The sequence below is a fragment of the Triturus cristatus genome, chromosome 6, assembly GCF_964204655.1.
Source record: "Triturus cristatus chromosome 6, aTriCri1.1, whole genome shotgun sequence".
Taxonomy (NCBI): Eukaryota; Metazoa; Chordata; class Amphibia; order Caudata; family Salamandridae; genus Triturus; species Triturus cristatus.
The window spans coordinates 1,003,390,091-1,003,417,420 of record NC_140589.1 but is presented as its reverse complement, the minus strand read 5'-3'; the positions used below and the strand labels follow the sequence as shown (position 1 = coordinate 1,003,417,420).

Below are 27,330 nucleotides of genomic sequence, written 5' to 3'. Positions count from 1 at the left end.
GAATACTTAGGTTACCTGTAAGACCCTAGTAAAGTGATATACCATATACCCAGGGCTTGTAATCTAAATGCTACTAGTGAGTCTGCAGCACAGGGTGTGCCACCCATACAAGTAGCCTTTCAAACCTGTATCAGATCTGCCACTATACAGCCTGTGTGTGCAGTTTACTGGCACTTCAACTTTCCATTAAGAACCACTAGCCAAGCCTTAAACTCCCCTTTTATTCCACATAGGTCACCCCTAAGGTAGGCTCTAAGTAGCCTTAAGAGCAGGGTTCAGTGTAAGTAAAAGGTAGGACATGTACTTTTAAGTTTTACATGTCCTGATAGTGACAAACAGCTACATTTGTTTTTCACTTGTGTGAGGCATATTCCTCTCAGAGACTAGCATCGGACACTCCTCAAAACACTTTTAGGCTGTAATTCCTGATTAGAAAGGAGTAGCTAAATCATGTTACATATCTTTGAAATGCTAATGATAAATTCTCGTTAGTGGTAAAGTTGGATTTGACATTGCTATTTTAGAAGGGCCACTTTTAGGAAGTGGACATTTTGCTGCCCCTAAATTTGCTCTGTGTGCCTGTATCCTGTCTCCAATACACATCTGGGCTGGGTGACAGCTACACTTTGTGCATTCCCTCTAGCCAGCCACACACACAGGGAGGGTGGATGTGACACAGGGCTAATCTGAATTTATCTGCATTCTGATGGCCTTCCTGGGCAGGAAGGGGGGGGCGGGCGCTCACACATCTGGATAGGCTATGCCCTGTTGCCATACAAAGGACTGATTTCCCGCCAGAGATAGCCTGGTTGACAGGATTGGGATGAAATGGGACCTGTGCACTTCGAGCAGCTGCTTTGAAGTCACCCCCCACTTAAAAGGCATAATTGGGTTTAAGTACTGGGGCTCTGACCCTACTAAATCAGTACACTTCTGGATCTGGCAAGAACTCTGCTGGAGTAAAGACTGCTGTGCTGTAAGGATTGCCACTTTGCCTTGACTGACTGTTCTGAGGAACTGCTTCTCTGCTTTTCTGAGCTGGCCTGTTGCCTGCTGATCTCTGTCCTACTGAGGACAAGGACTAGATCCATCTTACTTGAACCCAGATTGACTCCAGGGGAAGAAAAGACATCCAGCAATCCTGCTAGTGCTGTTGGACTCTGCCGTCTGTGAGTCCTACCCTTGCCTGAGGAGCCCCCTCCATTACTGGGCCTCAGAAGTGGAGTCTGCAGCTGTTTTACTACTAAACCGATGTATTATCAACACTGTGCCCATCGGAACTGATGCATCACCCTTTGATGCCGATGCAGAGACTGCTTGATGACAGTGGTGCTACACCCTGCACGGCCGCTGCTCTGTGCGGCTTGATGATGATGCATTGCCTTTATCTCAATGGAGCTCAACGACGACACAGTGACCCAAGTGCGTGGGTAGCCTCACGCATCATGCCTTTAGCGACATCAAATGTACTGGTTCAGCAGTACCTGCATGAGTCTTGTAGCCGGCCAGCCCTCCATCGTGGTCAGCTTGAACTTTGGATTCACTCAGGTCCCTTGTGACCTCAAGTAACCTTTTAGCACTATTGACTTCAAAGCACTGTTTTGCATTTATTCTTTAAAACTTATGCTGATTGGATTTTTAATCGTTTTGGTCTTGCTTTAATCAAATAAATGTTCTCTATTTGTCTAAGCCTGTCTGAAGCCTTTTTGAGGTGTTTTCATTGTGTTTCTGCAGGTGAGTGCATGTGTGTGTGTTGCACAACTTGCCTCTTAAGTTCAGCCTGCCTGCTCTGTACCAAGCAACCAGAGGGTTAGCATAGGTACATTTTAAGTGTGTATCTAGCTTACCCTGACTAGGATTGTGGTTCCAACTTGGGCAGGGTGCATAGCTCAGCCAACTAGAGACCCATGTTTAACACTGATATGTGTGGATTTGTAAAAGAAAAAGAAATGCAGCACGTAGCCCTGCCTCGCGTTATGTTATGCCGAGGAGGTATTGCATGGGTGGAGCATGGGCATTCCTGTGCATTCACCCATGTATTTTGACACAAACCCAGATTTTCTAAAGTCTAAATGAGGCCCATACCCGATGCTAAGGAAGTGAATTATCTCAATTTCTCCATGTTACTTCCTCTTTACATTTTCTGTCTGCGAAGGAATTAGATGAAAAGGGAATTAATGGACTTTTAAAAATATTTTTTACAAATTCAAATTTATTGGTAACGTCGGATTTGTAGTAAATATTTTACAAAAGGTACTTTTTAAAACATACCTTTGGCATGTCTAAAGTCTCTAGAAGTCCATTTGCCTGAGCTTCCAAGTATCACCCAGGAGCTGAACAGGTCCTTGATTAGGTGTGAATTGTCTCCAGAGCTGAAACAAAGGCCTTTGGTATGGGGATAAGCTGACCTTCACTAACAGGATGGCCTGGTGGCTGTTCCCAGACCCTTGCCTATCTTTAAAGGATACTTCCCCTATCACTTGCAGATGTAGCAAACACTTGGGCCTGACCTGTTTTGTCTAGCTAGCTAGCCAGCCGGCAGCAATCCCAATGGAAGAGGAGCTGCCCGAAGAACCAGGTATTGGGTGAACACAGGGGAGGGTATTCTCATTTCCGTGGCCATACCTCTAGGGTGTGCACAGGATCTCTGCACAAGGGAGGAAGCGTTCTGCCATCTTAGTTGGGGTATAAAGGAGTATTGTGAGATTTTGTGATCTATGGAACACAATAAATGCTGCAAAAGTGGGTAGGGTTTCCCTTGGGACTTTTCCTCTATTAGATACGGAGTGGCCAGGAGCCATCCCCCATCCACAGGCTAGTGGCAGGCATAAATGTGGCACCTCTGGCACCCTCTTCAGAACACTCCTTGACCTGCAGAAAACAGAACGACTGCACCTCTTGTTGTTACCTGTGAGGAGAACCCTAAGGACTGCACCTGCTCCCACTTGTACCGGGACTAAAGAGTGGACTCCAGGGGTCAGTTGGCTGCCCTCCTGTTACACAAATGCTGCAAGAAGACTACTTTCCTGAAGGAGCCACCTGACCAAGGCCCTGCTTGTGGCTTCTTTTGGAGTAAGTACTTACCCTTAAGTGCTATTTCTGAAGCTCTTGAACCCTTAGTTGGTGTTAGAGTGTACTGATCCTGCTTAACCCTAAAACCTAGGACTTAAAAGCTTTTTCATAACTTTTTGCCAGGAGAACCGACATAAGATCATGATGCTTAGTCAATCCAATGAAGGTACGTTTTCACTGGGCCAAAGATGTGGGTTCAGCAAATCAGTTTCAGCAGGACGTCACAGAGAAGGTAGCCCTGTTTGGCTACAGTTTACAGCCTTGCCCTGCTGGAGGAATCCAATGTCTAAAAAAAGTGACTAAGTCCAAAGGGAGAAATATTCACCGGGCAAAGGAGCCCAAAAGTCTTTGGGTGGCAAGGGACCTTCCTCAAGTGCCCACTCAGAAATTCCTTGCCAAGAACCAACAGTTTCAATAGGATTTTGTCAGTCGGCTATCCAGTCTTGTGGAACCAATCTTGGCTACATCCTGCTGTCGTGCTTCACCGAAGATTTTTGACTTCTATCTCAGAGACTGAGTCAGAAAACAAAATTTCAGACTGGGATGAACCTGGTCTCCATTGTTGTCGACCTTAACTTTTGAATTGCACCCTGTCTACCACCACCAGACACTTGAGTTTGGAGCTTTGCACTTTTTGGTGTGATTTTCTTTACAATTTTGAAAATTCTTGTCTCAGATTAGCTCTATTGGATTTTTGTCACTTTGGTGTCATTTTGTTCATTAAAATATTCTCTATTTTTTTTGTAGTAATTATATTGCATTGTGTTTTTAACTGTTTTGGTACTTCTAAATTCTTTACACATTTTCTTTAAGGGTGGGCGTAATTTTTAATTCCTCCTTCGGAATTGGCAGAATTAGTAATTTTGTGTTATGCTTGTAGTGTGGAATTACTACTAAATTCCCCAGTTCTGACTGCAAAATTAATCTGCACTGTTTGGTTTTTTAACAGGGCTGGAAGAGCGAGCAGTCCATCTATGTTTAAAAAACATTGCATGCAAAACTTTAATCTGCAGTGATTTTTAAACATCAAGGGACAACTCAGTCGCCTGACCCTGTTTAAAAAACACTGACTCCACTGCTGTGCATACCACTCACTGCCATAACATACTCAAAGTATATAAAGCTCATATAATCTGAGTACATAAGGGAGCCAAGAGGTTTGCACAGTTGTGCATATCCCTCGGCTCCTGTACATACTCTGCAATAATCACTACAGAGTATGTAATGGCACCGAGGGGTGTGCACTACTGTGCTACAGTGCATACTCATTGGTGATGTTACATACTGTGTAGTGATTAGTGCCGAGTATATAAGGGCGCCGAGGGCAATTTACAGCAGTGCTAAACACCAAGTGCACTTACAGTGCATACCCTTGGCACATTTATATACTCTGCAGTACTCACTTCAGAATATGTAAGGGCACCGAGGGGTATGCACTATAAGTGCATTTGATATTTAACAGTGCTATTTCTGAGACCTAAAAGTATGATTGCATCCATTTTTGGACACAAAGGTACATTTTGCATTAAGAAAATAGCGCCAAATGCCCACTCCACCCCGTGACAGAATTCCGCCGAATCTCACAGAACTTTACTGTAATTCCGCTGAATCAAATCTAGCCAATTCTGCCCACTCATAATTTTCTTTCGTTAAACCTGTCTGCTCTGTGCCATAGCTACCAGGGTTTGAGGTCAGTGTTAAATTGCTAAAATGTTTACTGGCCCTAACAAGAATAGTAAATTTTTACTTGCGGTGGATTACTATCCACCCCAACTAATAATCCACTTTCTTACAATCAGTGTTAAATCAATCACAATGTGTTTTCCCCTCTATTTTGCCTTAGTTCTGAGAAGCAATGTAAAAACCAAGATCCTCCTTTCAATGACTGACATCTCTGTTAAAATGATAGGTAAACCAGGAGCAAATATAACATCCAATTAAAAACTGAAAGACTATATTCTCTCTTATCTTGCAATCTATTATGGCTATTTGAATGAGCATTATCCTTTGAAGGAGTAAGGTACTAAGTAGATTTTTCAGAACTATTCAGAGCATATTTGATGCTTAGTCAACCCCAATAGTTTGTTCAATAACATTTCTTTTTTTTTTAAAGTGTGCCTTGTAATTTGTAACTGAAATTTGAATTCATAGTCTTTGCCAGAGCGGTTCAACTCATGAAAACACTTGGATGGAAAATTAAAGTACTCCCTTGTGCTTCAACTCCCTGAATGATGGGTATTAGCAGCATATCTTCACCCATGGATGCCTACACAGCAGTTGATGCACAATCGAAGCATTTAAAGCAGGATCCTCCAACGAGTAGCTCGTGAGCTACTGGCAGCTCTCCAGCCACCTCTGAATAGATCTCCTGTGTGCAGCTCAGCCTACTAACTTAAAAGCTTTTTCTGGTAGGGTTAACATATGTATACCATCATTGAAAAGAGTGCATTTGATTTGAAAATCTGTATATTTTCAGAACCCATCATTTCTCAAATATATTTAAAGCTGATATTTGAAGGATAAAGCTTGCAGCTTTTGGAGACTTTTTGATAACATTGCTACTTTGGTGCCAGGGGGCATTGCAGCTGTTGCACTTTTAAACGTATTTCAAATTGATTAAGCCTCTTTACATTACTGCTGGCAATCCTGCACTGAGATGATCACGGCTGGTAATCTTGCATAGGGTGGACACCAATGTAATCTTATCTGATGTCTCCAACACTAATAATATTAGTTGCTCAGCATGATATTTATTAAACATAAGTAGCTCATCTTAGTGAAACGATTGGAGACTCCTGATGTAAAGGGTCTACCTGGCAGTAACAGTCATAATTATGAAAATTGAAAAGCGTGTGTAACTTTTGACAAGAATAACAAAAACAGTATTTGATGAGCTATTTGTTCAACTTATATTTTAACAGGGTGTAATATAATATACCTTTAAATCATCAGCAAAAATGCATATTGCCATTCTTTGGGTTGGCTTAATCAATTGATGGACTGTTGGCAAGGAATTGCCTACACTTTGAAGTCTCTATTTCACTGAAGTTAGAAGAGCCCTGAAAACTGCATGCCAAGAAATGCGGGGGATTCTCAAATATTCCCAACACACAGTTCTCCTCAAAAGCTGAGGTATGGGAAGGAAAAAGGGAAATGGCCAAATCATTCTTGCCCCTGACCACAATTCGCTGCCAGCAAACAACTGCACGTAGAGACATATTTTGATGACAAGAACCTGGATGGCTTAACATCATGACTCATCCACAGTTCAAAATCACTGACTACTACACCGAGAGCAATTTCACTTTCAATAAAAGCTGTTTAGTAGACCAAGACTGACCATCATCAATTCACCATTTGTCCCAGAGTGAAGCCATTGCTGCCAGATGAAACTTTCAGGACAGCCCTGCATGCACTAGTCTTGTCCCTCCTCAACAGAGATAATGCTGTAGTGGCCAGAACTCCACAAAACTAACTGACTCATGTGAAAAGCATTATTGTCAATGCAGAACTCCACATCCAAGACCTTCATGAAGTCGACAAGATCAACCTTATGCATAAACCTCCCTCCCCCCCCCCCCACGAGTCTTCCTTTCCTGCCTCAATCACCTTCAAGGTTCATTGTGCAACATAAAAGTAGTACATAGTAGAGCCCCACCTTACCAAGTGTTCAAGATACAGACCTCTGGATGGGTATGCAATCATTCAGCATAACAAGATTCAAGACCAGAAAATAACTGTGACATCAATCATTTATTCCTTTTTTTTACAACCATAAAAGTACATAAGACATGTACAGAGTACAAAAACAAAAACGCAGCAAGAGCATCCAGATTTGAATCTCATCAGCAATCCGTTTCAAAGCTAAAAAACATTTTAAAACAAATAGTTCATAAATTCATCTAAAATCTATTATAAAAAACATAGCCAAAATGGCAGATGATGGCAACGAGAAAACAAGTAGAAAAGCAGCATTGTTTTACGATAGGGTAGCTAGTCCTGTGCTCGACAAGCCATAAACCGCATCCTGGACATAAAACTGCATTGCACTATAGGTAAATAAGACCATGATTATCAAAGATCTTTATTCTGCACTATTACAAAGGCCATACAAGTACATAAAATGAAAACAGTTCATCAATAATTATAATACATTAAAAACAATCATGATAAAAGTCAATACAAATAATACCAACGCAATTAAAGAACATTTTCATACAATACCTTTCCCATAATGTATAGCTAGCTCCTCATATATAACGTGCAGTGATGAAGCAAGCTAGGGGTTTATCAAGTGCAAAAATGTACCATAAAGCTACTTTGTAATCCCTGATGGTCTGTGCGAGGAAGATAGGTTTTAAATAATGTCTTCTCAAGCCCTCATAAAATCTGCAAAATAAAATAAAGTGCTGCCTACTCTGCAATGAAACTCCATCACAAGGGCAAATGGTCATAGCTAGCGGACATTTTTAGGTCTCGCCTGAGCCAGCGCTTTAGCGCTGCTCTCGCGAGAGCTTTAGTAAACGAGGGGATTTGGAAGTGCAAACTAGTGCTTTCAGGCCTCCAAATACAGTGCATGTGCGCGCACACCATTTGGCAGCCTGCGTGATCATTTTGCGGCCGCTTTGATGTTCTCAGTGAGCCGCGCGGCCACTGAGAACATCAAAGCGGCCGCGAAAGTGCACACCATTTGCCAGCCTGCGTGCCTCTCTCCCCTTAGAGGGTGCGACATGCCCTACCCCCTCCCTTATCCCACTTCCTGCTTGTTTCTCTTTCTCGCTCTGGTGTATTTCGCCCTTTTCCACGCGCTGTCTCGTAATTCTATTTTTATTCTCTTGCTTCCCTCTTCCTCATATTCTCTCACACATATCATTCCATCTCCTCTCCTCGCGGTGTCCCATCTTCATGTTCCACGCTCTATCACACCCATCGCGCACTGCCCCCACGCTCCTGCTCTTTGGGTTCTGTCACCCCTCTCCTCCTAGCTCCCCTTTCCCCGCTCTCCCCGCTCCCCCCTTGCGCACACCCCTCCTTCTGCGTCTCTGCACATCTCTCCGTCTCATGCTTAACTTCCTGTATCACTCCTGCCCTGTTGCGCGGACAGCGATGAGCTGCTGGTATCCCTGGCCCTATCTCTCTCTCTCCAGCAACCGCAGCCCTGTTGGAGCCTCACCCCCTCCATTGCAGGGTGATACTGGCAGTATTATTGTCCTCACAACGAATGTCTCCTGTGTGTCCTGCTGCAGTCTCGCTGTCTAGTTTTTAAACACTGCTTACGAGATGTTCTGTTGCAATCTCACTATCACCTCTCTGCCTAGCTGTTTACAAACTGCCCCCGTCTTTTAAATGTCTCTTTTGGAAGGTGTTTTTAAAGCTGCTCTTCAGCCTTCCTCACTAACGTACTCTTCTTTGATTTCTCCCCTCAGACCTTCCTATAAACGCTTCTCCCGCCCATCTGCTCCTTTCCAGGCGCATCTCTTCTTCATCTCCCCCCCTCAATCCCTGACGGAAACTCCTCATGCGACTCTCTGAACCTCGCTTAGTGCACTGCTGCTTCTTTCTCTCCTCCACATCACCCCCGTGCCCCCCCAGACTCCTGGCTCCCCATCTTCACCTTTATTTCTATAATCCTTATTCGCCTTTCGTCTCCCCCTTGCCCCCTCACACCCCACACTGTCTGGTCAGCCAGCTGCTCTTCGTTCTCTCCCTCTCCCTTCTTCACAGCCCTCCCCAGAGCTCTCACGATCCTGTATTCACTCACACCTACCCCTATACCCACGCACCTCTTCTCCTCAACAGTTTCTTTCCCTCACTCTGGATTCCTCAATCTCCCCATTGCACCCCCAGACACCCCTCCGTTCACCTCATCTACTTGCTCCCCCCACGCTGTTTCCCATTCCCTGGAATCGTACTGCTCTATAAACTGTTCTTTAGCAATATTTTTATTAACCCCAGACACCCCTCCGTTCACCTCATCTGCTTGCCCCCCCCCCCACGCTATTTCCCATTCCCTGGAATCGTACTGCTCTATAAACTGTACTTTAGCAATATTTTTATTAAGCATTCTGGCTCTGAGCTGTTGGTGCACTACAAATAAAAGCAGGCAGTAATTATGCAAGTGTGGTGGGGCATCGACAGGGCATGGGGGATGGTGGAGGGACCAGGGGGGGCAAGGGGCGAACGCAAGAAGGCGACGCTAGGGTTTTTTTATTGCTCATGGGTTTTGTCTCTTCAAGTGGGCAGTCGCCTTTTTTCCAGCTTTCTTTGCAGGCCGTGTCCTTTGACACATGTGCTGTTACTAGCAGGGGGCTAGTTTTCATGGATTTTCTACTCATTTCCCCTTTCGTATATATTAAGTTATCTCCCTTTCGCACTTCCTCTGTCACCCTTTCTCTTCTTCTTTCTCTGCTCCTCTGTTTATCTCTTTCCACTCTTCCTCTCACCATTTCCCCTTGTCTCTTTGCTGCTCTTTTTTTATCTTTGTATCTAGTCCTCTGCGGTCTTTCTTTCTCTGTCTAGCCATCACACAGGCACTCAGCCTCTATTTCTTTTTATCCCTCCTGTGGTCACTCTCTTTGTAACACACACTATCTGTTTCCCTCTCTGTTTCATTCCTTCTCTCTCTCTCGCTTCCTCTATCTCTTGCTCAAGCACACACACACACACACGCACGCACGCACACACACACGCACACACACTTTCTTTCCAAATATCACTGGCTAAACACTTATAAGAACCCAAAGGCGAGACCTATTGGCTTTGCCAATGCTTGTTTCCTTTCCGGACTGGCAACTAAGTGGTGTACGATAACCAACCGCAATCTGGTTGATACATAGCAATGCTGAATATTAGTCACCGAACTCAAATAGGGCTAGATTCCTTCAAATTAGCCAATTGACATATACAGAGCGACAAAAATAACATGTTTAAACAGGCAATAATGAGCAAAAAATGTTGACACCCACAAAACCGCATTACAAACATTCTAGGAATTTAAACCTAACAATCAGGGAATGCTGTGGGGGTATCTGATCAAAACCTACAGCAGAAAACGGGGCAAAACCAAAGAACAAAACGTTTTAAAATTGCGTACCTAAAATGCCACAAGGAATTTGTTAAAAGAGTTAGAGGCGCCCTGGAGTCACATAAGTAAAATCATAAGAGCGGGGCTCCCCAAGGATACATATGTAAAATTCATAAAGTAATTTCTTTTTAAAAAAATGTTTTATTGCTTTTAATCATACAATTCATCAGTTATCAACATATACAGCAGACATTCCGATAAATAACACATGATTCATCAGCTAAATAATATGGCCCCCACAACCTTAATGCCCATGTCAGCATAAAATTCAAGTTCATGATCAGTTTGATAACAGCCTGTTAGCAGCAAACATTAGTAATACTCCAAAGTGCATATACATGTTCATAAAATACAAGCTCATAAAGGCTAAAACAGCTTTCCATGAAAGCAACATTTCCACCATCCATTTAAGTGCCAGCAAATATTTAAAGTGCAAATGCATAATAGCAAAATATGTTTGCGGCAGCAATGCACCAATAAAAATAGAAAGATAGAACTCCAAGACAACCTAAAATCTATCTTTTCTGCTATCCCCAGGTCCCTCCATCCTGGTGGTATCTGGACCCCCATATCTGTTTCTAATGTCCTTTACATTTATACAGAGAGGTTTCAATATGGTAAATTGCTAACAGCATTGACCTCCACATTGAAAAGGTTCGGGGGGGGGGGGAGGGGGGTGGGGGGGGGGATCGGGGCTTAACCAATGTGTCACAATTTCATAGGTAGGCAACTGCCTTAGCCACGAATAATAGGTATGCCTCTTGCCTTAAAGCATCGTAACCCTTAATACTGTAGATCAGATCCTAAAATCATTAGCGCTGGGGTAATTTGAATCTGTCCTCCTACAATTTGTCCTATAAACCTCTCAATCTCCTGCAGGAATACTTCTAGTTTGGGGCATGAAAAAAAACATATGAACAATATTAGCAAGTTCGAGACCACACCAATTAAGGTTGTCACCAAACCTAACCTCCACTTTGCTTCCTTTGCTGCGGTGTGGTATAGATTAAAAATCAACTTTAAATGCCGACTTTTTAAGCTGGCAGTTAAAAGCACTCTATTACCTAAGTCCAATGACTCCTGTATATATAATCCAACCATACCCAATCTAGCCTCCCACTTTGAGTTTTGCACCTCTACATCATCTGGTAAGCTTTGTATCAATAACTCATAAATTGTCCCAATCTTATCCCTTCACCTTATTGCATTGACTACTGGTATCCTTACCACTGCCTTTGCATCCTAGTCATAAAGTCATTTCTACAGACTAGACAACAAAGGCCAAAACTCCAGGATGGCCAAGAGGGAAAGGGTCTCAAACCAATGACTTATTTCTAATAAACCAGTTCCAGTGTAGATATTTAGAGACTGCTCAGATGACAGGCTGATAGGAATATGTGTGGAGAAGCCTCAAGGCTACCTGAAGCTGCCTAAATCCAAGCTGTTTACAAACATGAATAATCCAAGTTTTCTAGAGCAAGTTTAGCCAGGACAGGATAAGACAAAATGAGCCAAGGATTCTTCTGCCTGCGGGCATGACGGGCATGTGGTACACATGCTAACTTGGGGATTCCATTTGGATAGTAAAGACAGAAGAGGCAAGGTGGCATATCGAAATTTAAGATACAGTTGCCTTACAGCTAGTGAATCAATATAATCTAAGAAGGGTTCAAATGCAAAGCCCAGTTTAAAATCTAAGAAATTAAAAGAAACCCTTGGGGTCACATTTCTCATTTTCTTGGCATGCGTGAACTACCAAAAGGCATAATTAAGGGTAGCCCCAGGTAGATTTCTTATGGCCGGGTGGGTAGACCAGAAATATATGAGTCCAAGCTGGGATAGAAGACCCTTATCATAGCTTAACCACTTTATCTTGCCAAATTTGTCCATAGTGGCCACTTCCTATAGAACTGTATAATAGTCCTCAAGGGCCGGGGTGTATTTTAGCCTCCGTCAATATAAAAGCAACCTTAACTGAGCCTTGTGGGTCATTGGGTCAATAGCCAAGTCCGGGCGTCGTGGTCGTAGCAGGCTGTTTCCAGGAAGACATGTAAGTGATCTTAAAAATGTGTTCTCAGACACCCCTAGCAGGACCTGGCTCGCATTGCCCCATACTTCTTCCCCATACAATGACCAGGAACTAAAAGAAAAAGACAAGCAGACACCAGCTGAGAAGCTGAGTTCTCAACTGATGAATCATGGGTATGAAATGGGTTGCCTCTTTAGTTCCATATTAAACTTTTTCTCATCTACTTCAGGAAAACACTTAGAACTCTTGTTGCTCCCTGTGACACTCACTTTGCCCTCCTTAACTTTTTCATCACAGTTATCAGCTGCCCCTTTCGGTCCCTTTCTGCATAACCCCTTTTAAGAGTATTTGTTAGAAATGTACATACTGCCCTCTATTGCTTTGTAGCTATGCTTGCGATATGTAAAACCACATACCACCACCACCATGCCACCATGGAATCCTGAGAACACAGTCTGTGACTTTGAGACTATAAGTGCACAAACTAGCTATGTCTGATTTGGTTGAGACACTTTATATAATAAAAGTCGATTTTGGTTAATTTGTCACCAGTTTACCATTATATTTGGGAAACAGATTGTTTTCTAATACACTCTCTCTCCTCAAGACTTAAAACCTATGTATCAGTTTTAGATCATGTAATATTTGCTGATTCCCGGATCAAGAAATAAAGTGTTCTCTTTTTCTACAAGGTTTCTGTTAAAGTAGAATTGACCAGGGTTTTAGAAGCCAACCCCACTACATCTTATTGAAACTAGTGGTGTACGCTGCATCCATTTGCCTGCTATGGAGTCCCTACAGCAGTGGCGGCTGCTCCATTAGGGCGTTGGAGCACCGCCTCACTGCTTTCTCGCAATGCAAGATGCAGAAAAATAAATGATATTTTAAATACCATTTTATTTTCTGCTTCTCGCACTGTGAGAAAGCAGATGGTTGGAGCGGGCAGGTGGGCGGGTCGGGGAGGAGTGGCTTGCATCCCTCTGAGTGCCCTGACTGCTTGGTCTGCCCTGGGGCCAACCAAAACAGTCATGCGCACTCTACATTTTCTCTATGTAGGCTGCATACAGCCTACATAGAGAAAATGGAATCCCTACTGGTGCCCGGCTGGGACTCCCCACCAATCACAACACTGCCATTGCAGCGCTGTGATCGGCTTACAGGAGGGGAGGGAGCATGCCTGTTCACAGTTCCTCTTCAGGAGCAGGCAGCAGAGGCGGCGCGGGAGTCGGGACCCGGCCCAGGAGCAGAGGCAGCGCGTAACCAGTCGGGTAAGTTTTCATTTTTATTTTAAAATCCCCCCCACGGTAACCCACGCGCGAAACCTAGCACGACCCCCCCCCCCCTGAGTATTGCGAGCCGCAACTGCAATCCAGCATATCTGAGTGGAAATGAAATGATGGATGATGTTGCTGGAGTGAATAGCACTTTTGAAAAAAGAGGACATTTATAATCCGAAGTGTTACTTCCCACTGTTTAGAAACTCCAAACTCATCAGTTCCTCTGAAAATGGAAAGAAATCTGTATAGCTTTTGGACATTACATGGCAAACCGCTGAAGTTCCAAAACTGCCATCTTTACTGCACTTTAATCTAAGTCTTGCTGGAGAGTGAGTCTGTTCTTCACTCCATGTTACAGCATTTATGAATGAGGGTACCCAAGCACACGTAGAAATAAAGTATACAAAGATTATTATGTAAAGTAAACATGTAACATAATAAGTAAGTCTCCGTCTCCTTCTTGTGAGTTCCTTCAATTTAATGTTCTCGTTTTGATAATGATTTCACAATCTTCACAGGGGTTCCCAAGCCAACACGTGTTTCGTCGCCTCTAGTAATATCGTACATGCGACTTGTTCACGGCTGAACACTGTCTTGTAAATAATATATTATGTATGACGATAATTCCAGGTCATACAGAACAAGCGACGGGGGGGCAGGTCTCTGAAAGGTATTCGCTTTCAAATAACAGCTGTGCTCCTAATTTTGAGAATCAAACCCCATCTCCGGGTACAGGAAATTGTGTCCGCAATGTGTAGCTGCCCCCATCCGCGTCTGGCTCCAAATCACCTCACCCTGCAATAATGGAGGAAGATGCAATGTCCTGCTCCCAGAGTAACCTGGAGACATGCTCAGTATTAAGTCACGCATCGATGAAGGACGATACATTAATAGGAAATTAATCATTACTAGATAGGAAATTCTTTTAGAAATGTCTCCACGAGTAGTTTTAGAAAACTTCTTGAGTAAGAAAACTTTGAAAGTTGTGTATGAAACGTTCATGTGGTTTGAAGGAGACCACGTTCATAGGGACTGCAAAGCTCCCCTCTTCTCCTCTACTGAGCATTAACTTGTTAGCAGCCATTGCTCAAAGAAACAGATGTGACAGATGAGCAAATGGTGACCACTCATTGGTACAGCTGCCCCGGCTACACTCACATCCTCCTTAATCGTTGTTTACCATGAAGGGTAGAAAATTAGACCGTGAAGCTAAGTAATGAGAGGCTGATCAGAGGGAGTGTGCAGTTTATTTCAGGAGTGACTTTATTTTACTTGCTGCCGTTAACAAATGCTTTTAAGTTTTAAACTTAAAAGCATTTGTTAACAGCTTATCAGCCAACCTTGGGAGTAAATGCATCTAGTACTTCAGCTTCTCCAAATCTGGTGCGCTTTTTGTTTCCTACTACATGAAAGACTTCAGAAGAAGCTGGCTTACTGAGTGATGTCATAGAGAAGACATGATCCAGCTAGTTGTTGAAATCTGGAAAAGCGGAATGAGGGTTTCTAAGCAAAGCAGCCGATTGTATTTCCTCCTTGATTCCAGAGCATTACCGCATGACTTTGCACGCCGTGCGACTGGGTATAACACCGCAATTGGAATACACTTCGGTGGGAATATTTCATAACCTCCAAAACCTGTTATTGATTTGAATGAATATCGCACTTGTTGAGTTGTTATAGAAAATGTGGGTGTTTGGTATCCAAAACGTTGTTCTCTCTCCGTGTCGTTTCAGTGTTACCAGCAAAAGTACATTAAACAGTGTTCAGCAAAACATTGCTTACATAATAAAATCCACTGATATTGTTAAAGGCTAAGCGATTCTCTTGGCTAGGGAACATATTTTTTGTGTTCCTCTTTGTAAAATGGATTGATTTACTGTGTGGAATATCTCGTTTGGGCTGAGTACAGATCATTTTTTATATCAAATCCTGGGACTTTTTTCAGCGTAACTTTCCCAGTAAATGAAAAAAGAGTTTTTGTAAAAAAAGTTTAGAAAAAATATATCTGATTGCACACGTCAATGCAGAAATCTTACGTTTGTTGCAGTGTTGTTTCTATTTAGTGCGTTAGTTCATTTACAGCAGTGCTGAAGGCATTTTGTTTATTTTAAAAATGGCCCGAGCTTGTGTGGAGTTAAAGGCCTTTCCAAAGTCAAAACCTCTTTTATCAGTCGTGTCCCCATGACTTAGGGCTCCTTTTGTCAACAATACCTCTGTGAATAAGAAACATTATGCTCTGCGTGCATGAAAGCTCTGCTTGGAGCAATACTTTGTTCATGCATTTGACTTGTATTAGTTCTTAAAGTCATTTTGTGTTACTGGTGTTCATGGCTGGTGAAGCAGGACAATAAATATGTTGTGTTTGGACAAGTTCTGCCTGAGCACCTAGGCTGTGAATTCTTTCATTCCTTGTACTGGTGACAGGTGTTTGCTTGAAAATACACCATTTACCCACTCTTTTTTCAAAACTTTCTTGGGGGGTGAACCCCCCCAGAACCCCCTTGAGATGGTCGGGTTCACTCGCTGCGCTTACTGGCCATGGTACACTCTGACAAAACGTTTACATCCCACCACTTTCAGATGTCACCAGCCACCACTGCCCTACAGCCTGTCCGCCTATGTGGCCTGGAAGTTGAAAGAGAAAAGTAGAAGTAAGAGACTGTGGAATTCTAGGAACTTGAGAACTTGCAATACTCAGTGTCTAACTACAACAAGACTCATATCTCCACTAAATACTTCACCAACAGCTCCACTCATGACAACAGTCAAAGTTCAACGTATAGCTACCCTCACTGTGCACCTCAAATGAACAACCCCCTCTCCCACTCACCAAACTTACAGCGCCACTCAATGTAGCTTTTACAACATTGCTCACTGCAACTCTCATCAGCTTCTGAAGTTTCGCACTCAAAGTAACTCACACAGTTCTACTTGCAGAACTGCCCAATGGTTCCCTCATAGTTCAGTTCACTGCTTCATATACAGCTTTGCCCACAGCATAATTTACAGTATTCCAAATAGCTCCTCCCATAACATTAGCAATGGATCCACTCACCTCTCTACTCAGAGTTGCACTAACACCATCACTCATCATCTTGACTATGCTGAAAACTGCTACTAAATAAGCATGCCATAGTTGAGTTGGGGTTGAGGTTATATAGTGGAGAATCTAATATACTCTACAGATTGTAGTTAACTGTCCATGAGAAAGCACTGTTGGTTGTCAGTAAAAAGTACTATTGGTACTAATTTTCCACGCCTGGCAATAACCAGAAATTGTTTTCAGAATTGCATGACCATCTGTATTGTTTTGCAACCAGAAATAATATTACATAGTATGTATGTGTGTATATATGTACTCATTAGTGGTATTTATATAGCTTTACTAGGGGCTTCCAAGTAAATTAAATATGCCAAGAGGCAGCAGAGGTATGTACATGGTAATAGTCAAAGTCACAATCCATGAGTGTTAGAAATTAAGTTACTGGTTTTGGGGTGTGAAACTCTTCTCAAGCAGCAACCACAAATCTACTCAGGGTTAAGTCACAAGCAAACTCTAAACCTGTGCTCAACCCTCAAGTAGCTTGGCACAGAGCAGTCAGTCTTAATTCAGAGGCAATGTGTAAAGTACTTGTGCAACACTTCAAACAGTAACTCAGTGAAAACACAACACAAAAGTATCCCACAACTTATTTAGAAAAATAGATTAATTGTTAATAAATAAAATAAGACCACAACAACAAAAATCCAATTAGTGGAAACTGAGATATTCACTTTTAAAGGTTTTAGGGAAATTAGTGCAAAAATGCATCAAGCATCAACTGTGGGTATCAGGTTGCCCTTGACAGTGAAAAAGTCACAAGTCTAGGATGACTGCGATGGAGCATGGGCCATCTACCGGGACCCGGTTAGGTCAGTTGAACAAAGTACATTAAATCCTGGTTTGCAGAGTGTTGTGAGGATCTACGTCAAAGATGCGTCGCACAGCCAAAGCGGTGCGTTTGTGCCGAGGTGTTGCAAGTTGTGGTGTGAGGTCTAGCACCGTCATCAAGGATCCCATCAATGAGGACTTGTGATGCTAAGTCAGGCATCGTGGAAGCATTGTTTACTCAGGGCAATGTGTCAGTTCCGAACACCTTCAAGGCTGCAACGTGGAGTTCAGAGTCATTGTCGAAGCTGCTGTCAATGAGGGATGAGAGGGGTTGCACTGAGGATGTGTCACGCAGTTTTGGTTCTGATGGGTGACGGGCTGTGATGCGGGTCTTTGCAACAGTTTTGATCCACGAAGCACCGATGATGTGACGGCTCTGCTCTGGGTTGTGTCACACAGCAGAGGAGATGCACCGGTTCGGCTGGATCAACGGAGGCTGACATAGCACCTTAGGCCCACTTCCAAGGGTCCAGGACTCAGGTGGAACCACTACTAGGGTGGACTCACAGATGACAGAGTCCAGCTGCTAGCTCAAGGTAGTTGAAGCCTCCTGTCCCTGATGCTCAAGTCAGGAGGCCAGCCAACAAGCCCTTGGAGTTGCTTTGGGGTCCTGGGTTCAACAGTTGCGCACCCACTCCTTCTCACCCAGGCAAGAGGGCAGCAGGTCAGCACAGCAGGGCAGCAATTCTTTCAGAGCAGCAGTCCAGCAGAATGGCAGTCCTTCTTTCTGGCTGAGTATCAACATGTCCAGAAGTGTACTGAAGAGCTGGTGTCCAGTATTTATACCCAGGTGTGCCTCTGAAGTGGGGGAGAAGCTTCTAAAGGTTTCCCTTTGAAATCCCCCGGCATACTGTCTGTCATGTCCTGGTTCCAGATTATCTACAGAGTGTATGTAGCCCTTTGTGTGGAGGCAGGACATAGCCTATTCAAGTGTAAGTAGGGCTGGGCTCAGGCCCCCCGTGCTGACACTGATGGTCCATCCACAGCTTATCTCTCTATTGAGTGTGGCTGCATATGAGAAATACACTACACTTAACTGTGAGCTATAACCAATCAAGTGACCCAAAAACAGACTACAGGCACTAAAGAGCTAAGGCAGGAAAATGTCAACTTTCCAAAAGTGGCATTTTCAAAATTGTAATTTAAAATCCGACTTCACTATAAGTTAGGATTTTTCATAAAACTTCCAGACACCAAACATGAACTGGTAACCAACTCCCATTTGGAAATTACTGCTCATTAAATGTAAAAAGGTAACATCAATGTTATCCTATTGGAGAGGTTGTCCTTGTAATAGTGGGAAACAATTTTAAGAGTTTTTCACTATAAGGACATGTAAAGCTTGAATGTACATGTCCCACATTTTAAATTCATTGCATCCTTCCTTCTGGTTTGTCCAAGGCCTACCCTAGGGGTGACTTATATATATTAAAAAGGAAGGTTTGAGTCTGGCATAGGGTTTATTTTCCAAAGTCGAAAATGCAGTTTAAAGCTGCACACACAGGCTGCAATGACTAGCCTGAGGCATGCTTAAAGTGCTACTTAAGTGGGTAGCAAAATGAGTGCTGAACGTCCACTGGTAGCATATAATTTTCGGGCCCTGGGCACATGTAGTGCCACTTTACTAGGGACGTACAAGTAACTTAAACATGTCAATTGCGGTGAGCCAATATTATCATGTTTTAAGGAGTGAGCACAAGCACTTTAGCACTGGTTAGCAATGGTAAAGTGTGCAGAGTCCTAAGGCCAGCAAAAACGACACTAGCAAAAATGGAGGAGGAAGGCACAAGGTTTGGGGGAAGACCACTCTAAGGCTGACAGGTCTAACATGATGCGTTTTCAGTTCTTTCCTGGCAGCTACTTCTGAAATTGGTTTGAGACCTTGGTACCACCTGCGCTTATTCCCAACTGAGCAAGGTTGGGGTGGTCCTGAAGGATGTCAATGCAGATCCAGACTACATAGAAAGTGAAAGGGTGCTGGTTTTTTTCTTCCTTTTTTGAACTACTTTGCCTCTGATGTATTGTTCCACCTCTCAAACTTTCATTGTTTACCTGCCATTTTCAGACCTAAGGCCTCTAATGTTCGTATTTAATCAAACTATAATTTTATCCTCTACCTGAGTCAGAAGGTGCACCAGATATGGAAAGAAAAGCAGGGTGGACTGTCATTTTGCTGTTTGACACCCAAACTATGCAACACATTTCCATGCAAACCCATACTTATTTACAACTATTTTGAATTCTGCAAGGCATTTACAACCTTCCTGTTACCATAGAATGACTGTTTAGTATGTCCAGACTGATTTTCTTCTTTCAAGTATCAAGAAGCTTTTTAGTTAATGTTGACTATGCAAACAAAACACATACATAAATGAATAATAAACAACACTGTTATGCTTTTCTGTTTATAGTCTTCAAATGGCTACAGTGATGAAAGTCTTTGTGTGGTCCACTGGAGTAAAATACAGATTAACTTTTAAATATTAGGTACAACTCCAGTATATTGCATGCATTAAATTGCATTTAATAATTACATCTGCTGCATCGACTAACCACTACATCATAAGGTAAATATAGGGTGAGGTAAAAAAATATATAAATTTACTGTGACGACAGAGTGTTAGGCATGCACTGAATATTTCATTACTGTAGCTCGACATTATTGAACTCAATATAGTGTCAAACAATTGGACAACAGTCCTTCTTTGGTTTTGGCCCCATTTTGGCAGGTCTGCTAACAGCTTTCTTTACAGTTTCCTTGACTAGTGGCATTGCGTAGGGTGCACTAAAATAGTATAGTGACTCCCATTCTTTAAAGAAACAATGTTTGAATTCTTTGGTTAAATACCAGTTTAAACCTCTCTTGCTGGTGACAGTTCTTGCGGATTTTTTACAGCAGATAGTCATGGATCAGAATCTAAAACAGAGGAACTAATACATGGATGGTGTATTCGATGGATGATCTCTGAATGGCTATTTATTCTGGCACTGTTACCACCCTTTTGCTTATTGGTTTATCAGCAGTTTTTAAAACATTAACCACACCGGATTAACCAGCTACATGAAGGGGATTAAAGTCACTGGGCCTGGACTATGAGAATCAGAGGATACAATTTGTCTTGGATGGAAAGACAATAACATGACTCATCTTCATGAGCAAAATGTTTTGGGTCAAAAGTAGAGAATAGGGTCAAGTTTAAATGTGTGTGTTTGGTGCTTAAAGCCCTGCAGGCTGCAGTACCTCAAAGCAAGAAAAGCTGTCTATTGCTCAAATAGTTCATTATATAAGATATTAAGGCAACCATTTGCATCAAATGCCCCATTGTAACTGGCCTTGAATGGTTTGTGAAATTTCTCAGTTCTTGCCCTAAAACAGTGGAATGACTTCTGTCTACCCACAGGAATATAGTCCTGCCCTAAAGTATCTTCTTTCTGTTCAAAACCTTCTTGTTCTCAGAATAAGTTTAACCCACTAAAGCCAAATGGCATCTGAGCTCCTTGGACTCCTGTGCATAGAGTGCTATATGACTGACCTAATTTCTTACCTTTTCATTTTTTCTAATAGATCAAAAGCTGCTTTGTTTATATTCGCCACCTACTTCTGATCATAAGCCTTTGTGGGGTCGACAAGGGCCTTCCAACTCACCCATCATACGTAATGTTTACATTCAGCTTGATGCAAAGCCTGTCCACTTCCCTGCTTTTCATGTTTACCAGTATGCAAACATGCAGGTACTTGTGAAATTGGTTTGAGACATTGGTACCACCTGCACTTGTTTACAACTATGCGTGATGGACATTTGGGCCCTGATGGGCTCTGACTGGCTTAAGTTCAACTCTGAGTGAGATAAAGAGGATAGTGGTTAGATCAGGCTTCTCCAACCTTTTCTATAAGGAGAACTACTTCTGAATGATGAAAATAGTCCTGAGCTACTGAAGACCTTGACAATTGTTGCAATAGGGAGCACATCAGAACCAATTACAATAGAATGTCCATTATGTAGGATTACTTGTGGTGGACAACCAGATGTATCCTCAATATTAGAATATTTTTTTTTAAGATAAGTAGATGTGGAGTCAAGAACATACATAAAAGTATACGTATCTTTTTATACTTCCCTTGATTATATTGTGGTAATCTATAATCTGGATCTTGGTCGGAACATACTTAAAATTCAATATTGCAATAGAACACTAACTTCCTTGACACATGACAGCAGTGTCAGGGACAGTGAAGCTTTATCATAAAAAATGTCTCCACATTTCCAATGACATAACAGTCTCAACTGTAAGTGTCTAGTGGCACACAGGAAATTCAGCAAGCTATAAACCTCCACAGCTCGGTGTGAACAATCATTCAAAGAGCAGCTTTAAATACATTTTTGATTTTCAGTCATTTTGTTTTCAAACATTAGCATATCAGTTTCTCATAAGTACTATGCTGAGCTGCATCTCAGGGAGCTACTTCCAGGGTACTGGTGAGCTACCGGTAGCTCCCGAGCTACCCGTTGGAGACCCCTGGGTTAGATGTACTGATAATTTCTGGGGTCCTTCCATTTGACCTGAACTGATTGGTTTAGTTCCTGACCAGTGACTGTGGTCAAGAGTTGGTTGCACATGCCAATTTGTGCATCGGTTCTATGAAAATAATCTTTCAATGTATTCACAATAAAGCCTGCACCACCATCATTCTCGCTAATACTAATAGAGAGAGCCATTACAGTAAAATGTTATGGCCTTCATAATGAGTTGGCCATTATCGGTTGCGATAATTTTCACAACCAATAAAAACCAACAACAAGGCGTTTGGGAGTTACCACACATCAGATTTTATCAGCCCACTTTAGTGAGTGCCTATGCCTAGTCTCTCCACTATGGTTACTCGATTGCCTTAAATTAGTTCAAATTTTGGCAATAAAGCTTCTGTCGAATGCTGAAAAATGTGACCCGATTCATCTTCACTCTCAATTGGCTATGTGTTCAGCAAAATATTCACTTCAGTTCCTTGAGCCTTGTCATTTTGGCACTTCATTCAAAAGGAATACAATTTTTGTGGGCTGCAATCATACAATGTTCTGCCAAGATATTCACCTCACTTTTCAGATCTCTGTCTTTTGCCTGCCATACACCTTGATCATAGCATCAGCATGGGAAGAGCGACAAAGAAAACCACTTGCAGCAACAGTCATGCTCCCAATCACAGTTGCACTCACAGAACTACTTACATTGCTACTTGCAGAACCCCTTGTGATTCTGTTTGCTTCTACACATGAAAAGGCGGAAGAATTGAGATTCAAAAAACGATGTATAAAGCACGTCACACTTAAATGTCCACGAAACATGAATTGTGAATCAGTATTTGAGGTTAATTAGCCAATTATCCAAATAGAGAATTTCAAAAGATATCCATCGCAAAATATTCTCAATAAAGTTACACTTCCAAGGTTGAAAGGGGTTGAATCAAAGGCCAATTAACATGAGTGAAGAAGTTAAGACACACTTTCAGCTATAACACAACATGAGCTAAGCGGGCCATTACCCTATCCAAGTAAATTTCATCAAACATTAAGTGAGTCTTATGTAAAACAAGAGACTGTCAATCAAAAGTGTGGGTACTCATACTATGGCCTCGATTATGATGCCCGTTCAAACCCTTCTTTGCACAGGTATCAAAATTATGAGCTTTTCTGATTGCACTGATAAAATTGGATTTGTCCACAGTTTTTTTCAGCATGACTAGGTGAAAAAGTCACAGTAAAGACAAGTGCATGTGACAGTGGGGCAGCATTCACCAAAATCTGCATGTTATGCCCCATTACGATGTGGAAACTTGTAAGTCACTATATTTATTGTATATAAAAAATAATGTTCCCTAGGGTATCGTTGTGCCAGCACCATCACAATAGACTATGGTGTAAACACCGTCGGCTCTTCCGCTATGGCAGAGGAGCTGCAAAGTAAAGGAACATAAAATGATAATAACTTTGAGTTATTATCATTTTATATTTCCTGCTGCTTTGCAGGCGGGCGGGTTGCTCTGCTCTTGGAGCGGGGCAGGGGAGGAGTGGTTTGCCCACTCCTAAGTGCTCAATGACTGTTAGGTCGGACCTCTCGGGCCGCCCAAACCAGTCATGCGCACTTTCCCCGTTCTCCATGCAGGCTGCATTACAGCCTGCATGGAGAACAAGCCCAGGCCCCCAATTCCCTGGTCGAGCATCGAACCAGGACACTCAAAACCAATCATAAAACTGCATTGCAGCGTTGTGATCGATCAGGGGGGCCTGGGTGCCTACCAATCACAACCCTGCGTTGTGATTGGTCTGGGGAGCCTTTTCTGTGCTTCCTGTGCCTCAGTCAGACGAGGAGAGCTGGAGCTGAAACGCTGGACCTGGCGCGGCAAGGTACGTATTTTTTTTACCGCTCCACCCCTGCGCACACAGCTCCCCCCTGACGCCTGCAAACTATGCCAGCCGCCACTGGATGTAACTGTCAATAGTGCTGCAGCTGCAGTGGCACCTCGGCCCATGTTGTGTTCAGAGTCTAGTGCACCCAAATTGTAATTGTGTTTTACCGCCCAACCAGTGGACGGGATGGATGGCACGTTACCTTACAATCACAACTCTGCGTTGTGATTGGTCAGGGGAGCCTTTTCTGTGCTTCCTGTGCCTCAGTCCGGCGAGGAGAGCTGGCGCTGAAACGCTGGACCTGGCGCGGCAAGGTAAGTGTTTTTTTATACCGCTCCACCCCTGCACACACAGCTCCCCCCTGACGCCTGCAAACTATGCCAGCCGCCACTGGATGTAAATATCAATAGTGCTGCAGCTGCAGTGGCACCTCGGCCCATGTTGTGTTCAGAGTCTAGTGCACCCAAATTGTAGTTGTGTTTTACCGCCCAACCAGTGGACGGGATGGATGGCGCGTTACCTTACAATCACAACTCTGCGTTGTGATTGGTCAGGGGAGCTTTTTCTGTGCTTCCTGTGCCTCAGTCCGGCGAGGAGAGCTGGCGCTGAAACGCTGGACCTGGCGTGGCAAGGTAAGTGTTTTTTATACCGCTCCACCCCTGCGCACACAGCTCCCCCCTGACGCCTGCGAACTATGCGGGCCGCCACTGGATGTAAATATCAATAGTGCTGCAGCTGCAGTGGCACCTCGGCCCATGTTGTGTTCAGAGTCTAGTGCACCCAAATTGTAGTTGTGTTTTACCGCCCAACCAGTGGACGGGATGGATGGCGCGTTACCTTACAATCACAACTCTGCGTTGTGATTGGTCAGGGGAGCCTTTTCTGTGCTTCCTGTGCCTCAGTACGACGAGGAGAGCTGGCGCTGAAACGCTGGACCTGGGGCGGCAAGGTAAGTGTTTTTTATACCGCTCCACCCCTGCGCACACAGCTCCCCCCTGACGCCTGCGAACTATGCCAGCCGCCACTGGATGTAAATATCAATAGTGCTGCAGCTGCAGTTGCACCTCGGCCCATGTTGTGTTCGGAGTCTAGTCCACCCAAATTGTAGTTGTGTTTTACCTCCTAACCAGTGGACGGGATGGGTGGCACGTTACCTTACGGAGTTAAGGCACCATTGCCATACCACTGGGGTAATCATGAATATTATACGGTCATCAATATTCAGTGCTTATTAACTTTAAAAAAATCCTAAGACCAGACATCCCTGAAATATTTCCGTTTTTTTTTAATAACATGTAGCTATTGGGTTTTACTGAAAATGAAAAGAGTGCAAAATATTTACCTTCATGGATACTGTTCACAACAGAAAGACCATACAGAAAGGTATTTGCATAATAACAGTCTTGGAAGCTGGGAAAATATGTAATGAACGCCTCGCCCAAACATCGGTTTGAGCACATGCTTAGAAAGGGAAAGTGCATATCGACTACGGTGATGCACCTGTCTGCAAAGATGCAAACGTTTACATTGTGCCGGTGTTTGCCGGCAGTGGGCGCCATCACTTATTTTGTGAGACAAGAATATATTTTTTCATCATCAGATTTTGACCAAGTATGAAGGAGGAAGAAAAAGATCGGAGAACAGGGAAGAGAGAAGTGTCAAAATGAGCACGCAGGGCTAGACGAAGAGCCAGAAAGTGCTATAGTGCAACAAAGAGGCTTGGTGTAGAATCAAGACAATCAACCGTGGGATTTGGAAACCCAAACAAAAAACCGGAACCCACCTGTCAAGTGCCCCGAGAATGCTGTGAAAAATGCCTATTAAAAGAAACAAATCGACACACCAGAATCCTCAAGGACTCGTGGCTTTGCCAAACTTTCAGTGCAACTCTTTCAATGTGGGTGGAAGTGTTACAATCTGTCCAGCGTGTGAAACAATGAATCTGATTCAAACAAGAAAAAAATGGTCTTAATGGCTTTGTCGCGTGGAGCCCGCATATCTCATTCTGATACACACATTGGAATCGTTTGTCACAGGTGGCCGTTGGCTGTGCCGCCGTTCCTATGGTATCATTTCAAAATGAAAATGCCAAACCACAACTGTCAAAGAGCACAGACAACCACACAAATGAGTCTAACTATCAGAAAGTGAAACTCAATCCTCCCCTCTGGCCTGCTCTACAGCTCTCGGGGCTCAGTCACCTGCTCACAACTTTCCCGTGCGAGCATCGCCCCAGTAAACAAACCACGGCGCCCAGTGTAATATTGGGGGCATCTGGGAGCTGTCAGCTGGGCCCCAAAAGGCCAGTCCTTAGCAGTAGTTTTAACGCCGGAAAGGGATGAAGATACCTGCGTTAGCACTACAGAGCTGTCCCCACACAGCTTCCTGCAGGTGCTTAAATATCTGTGGGTATCCTAGAGGCCAGTTTTCCCTAACAAAAAAACCTAGACGTAACTGGACGAATTGCAAACCCAAAACTCCGCACAAGCTCAAAGATGCTTACCAACGCGTGACTTGGTTGGATCACGCACCTTCTCTGCGCCAAGGTCACCCGTTCAACCCAGACGGCAGCGGGTCTGCCAAGGGGTGCCCGGCAGGTTGTGCCTACTTCAGGACTGGTCCTTCCACGGAAGAAGGATGCGGCAACGGCCGAAGACACCCTTGCGCCTGGAGCAGTGGCGTCAGCACACCGCAGGATCTCGCGGCCGACAGCGAGGGCACCTCTCAGTGTGAGCCTGGCCGAGGTGAGCGCCCGGTGCGCCCGCTTCTTCCCCAGCCTGTCTCAGCTCATCCGCCGTTGCTAAGCGCAAGGCTGTGTGATCTCCCCCCTTCCTCCGCCCTCTCTCCCCCCACTTCCTCCTCCCCCCCCCACCCCCCCCCCCCCCAGGTCCTGGCTCTGCGGGAAGGAGCGTTGTATTTGGGGTTATTTATTCCGCTGCCTCGCTTTATTGCCGCTAGGCTGGCGCTGCCCCTGGTTACAGATTACAACAAACCAAGGGATTGCTGCCGCTCCGAGCAGACACACACCCGCCATGCAGGCACTGGGCGAGAGGACACCGCGCAGATTCATTTTATATGATCCGCACGAATGTTCCCACCAATCAAAGTGGAGGAAGGTTTATTTATTTAATTTTTTAAGAGGGACCAATGCTATGCACGACTTACATGATGGCTTCAGAGGTCATGTTTTCAGCTGCCTGCTGCAGAAGGCTGCGACGCTGCTAATCAGTAAACCAATCCCTGCACGCTTTACCCACTGTTGATATAGCCCCCGTCGCCCATCCTCCTGCCTACGATAGCTTATTTACTTTATTTCAGATTTTAAGAATCATTCCTCAAATTAAGTGTCTGTTTATTAAACTCTCTGCAAGACAGGATACTAGTTTCAGGTATAATCGGCCTCACGACACAGCCCACCTGCGTTCCTCCTGTGCTGCAAACCCCAGCCGAGCCCTGCGCGAAAATGAAGCCTGTCCCGAATTTGAACTCTGCAAGAAGATGCACAGACATCTTTGGCTCAGCATCGTATGATT

The 27,330-nt window shown here is 43.7% G+C and overlaps 1 protein-coding gene across 1 annotated transcript in view; it reads right to left on the bottom strand.

The window, feature by feature from the left end:
* SYNE1 (spectrin repeat containing nuclear envelope protein 1) overlaps positions 1-26,603 on the bottom strand; it is a 1,959,630-nt gene extending 1,933,027 nt beyond the window's left edge. Inside the window, exon 1 of the mRNA XM_085611789.1 lies at positions 26,301-26,603. The gene's annotated coding sequence lies outside the window, so the exon portion shown is untranslated. The remainder of the gene's footprint in view (positions 1-26,300) is intronic.
* Between the last annotated feature and the right edge of the window lie 727 nt (positions 26,604-27,330).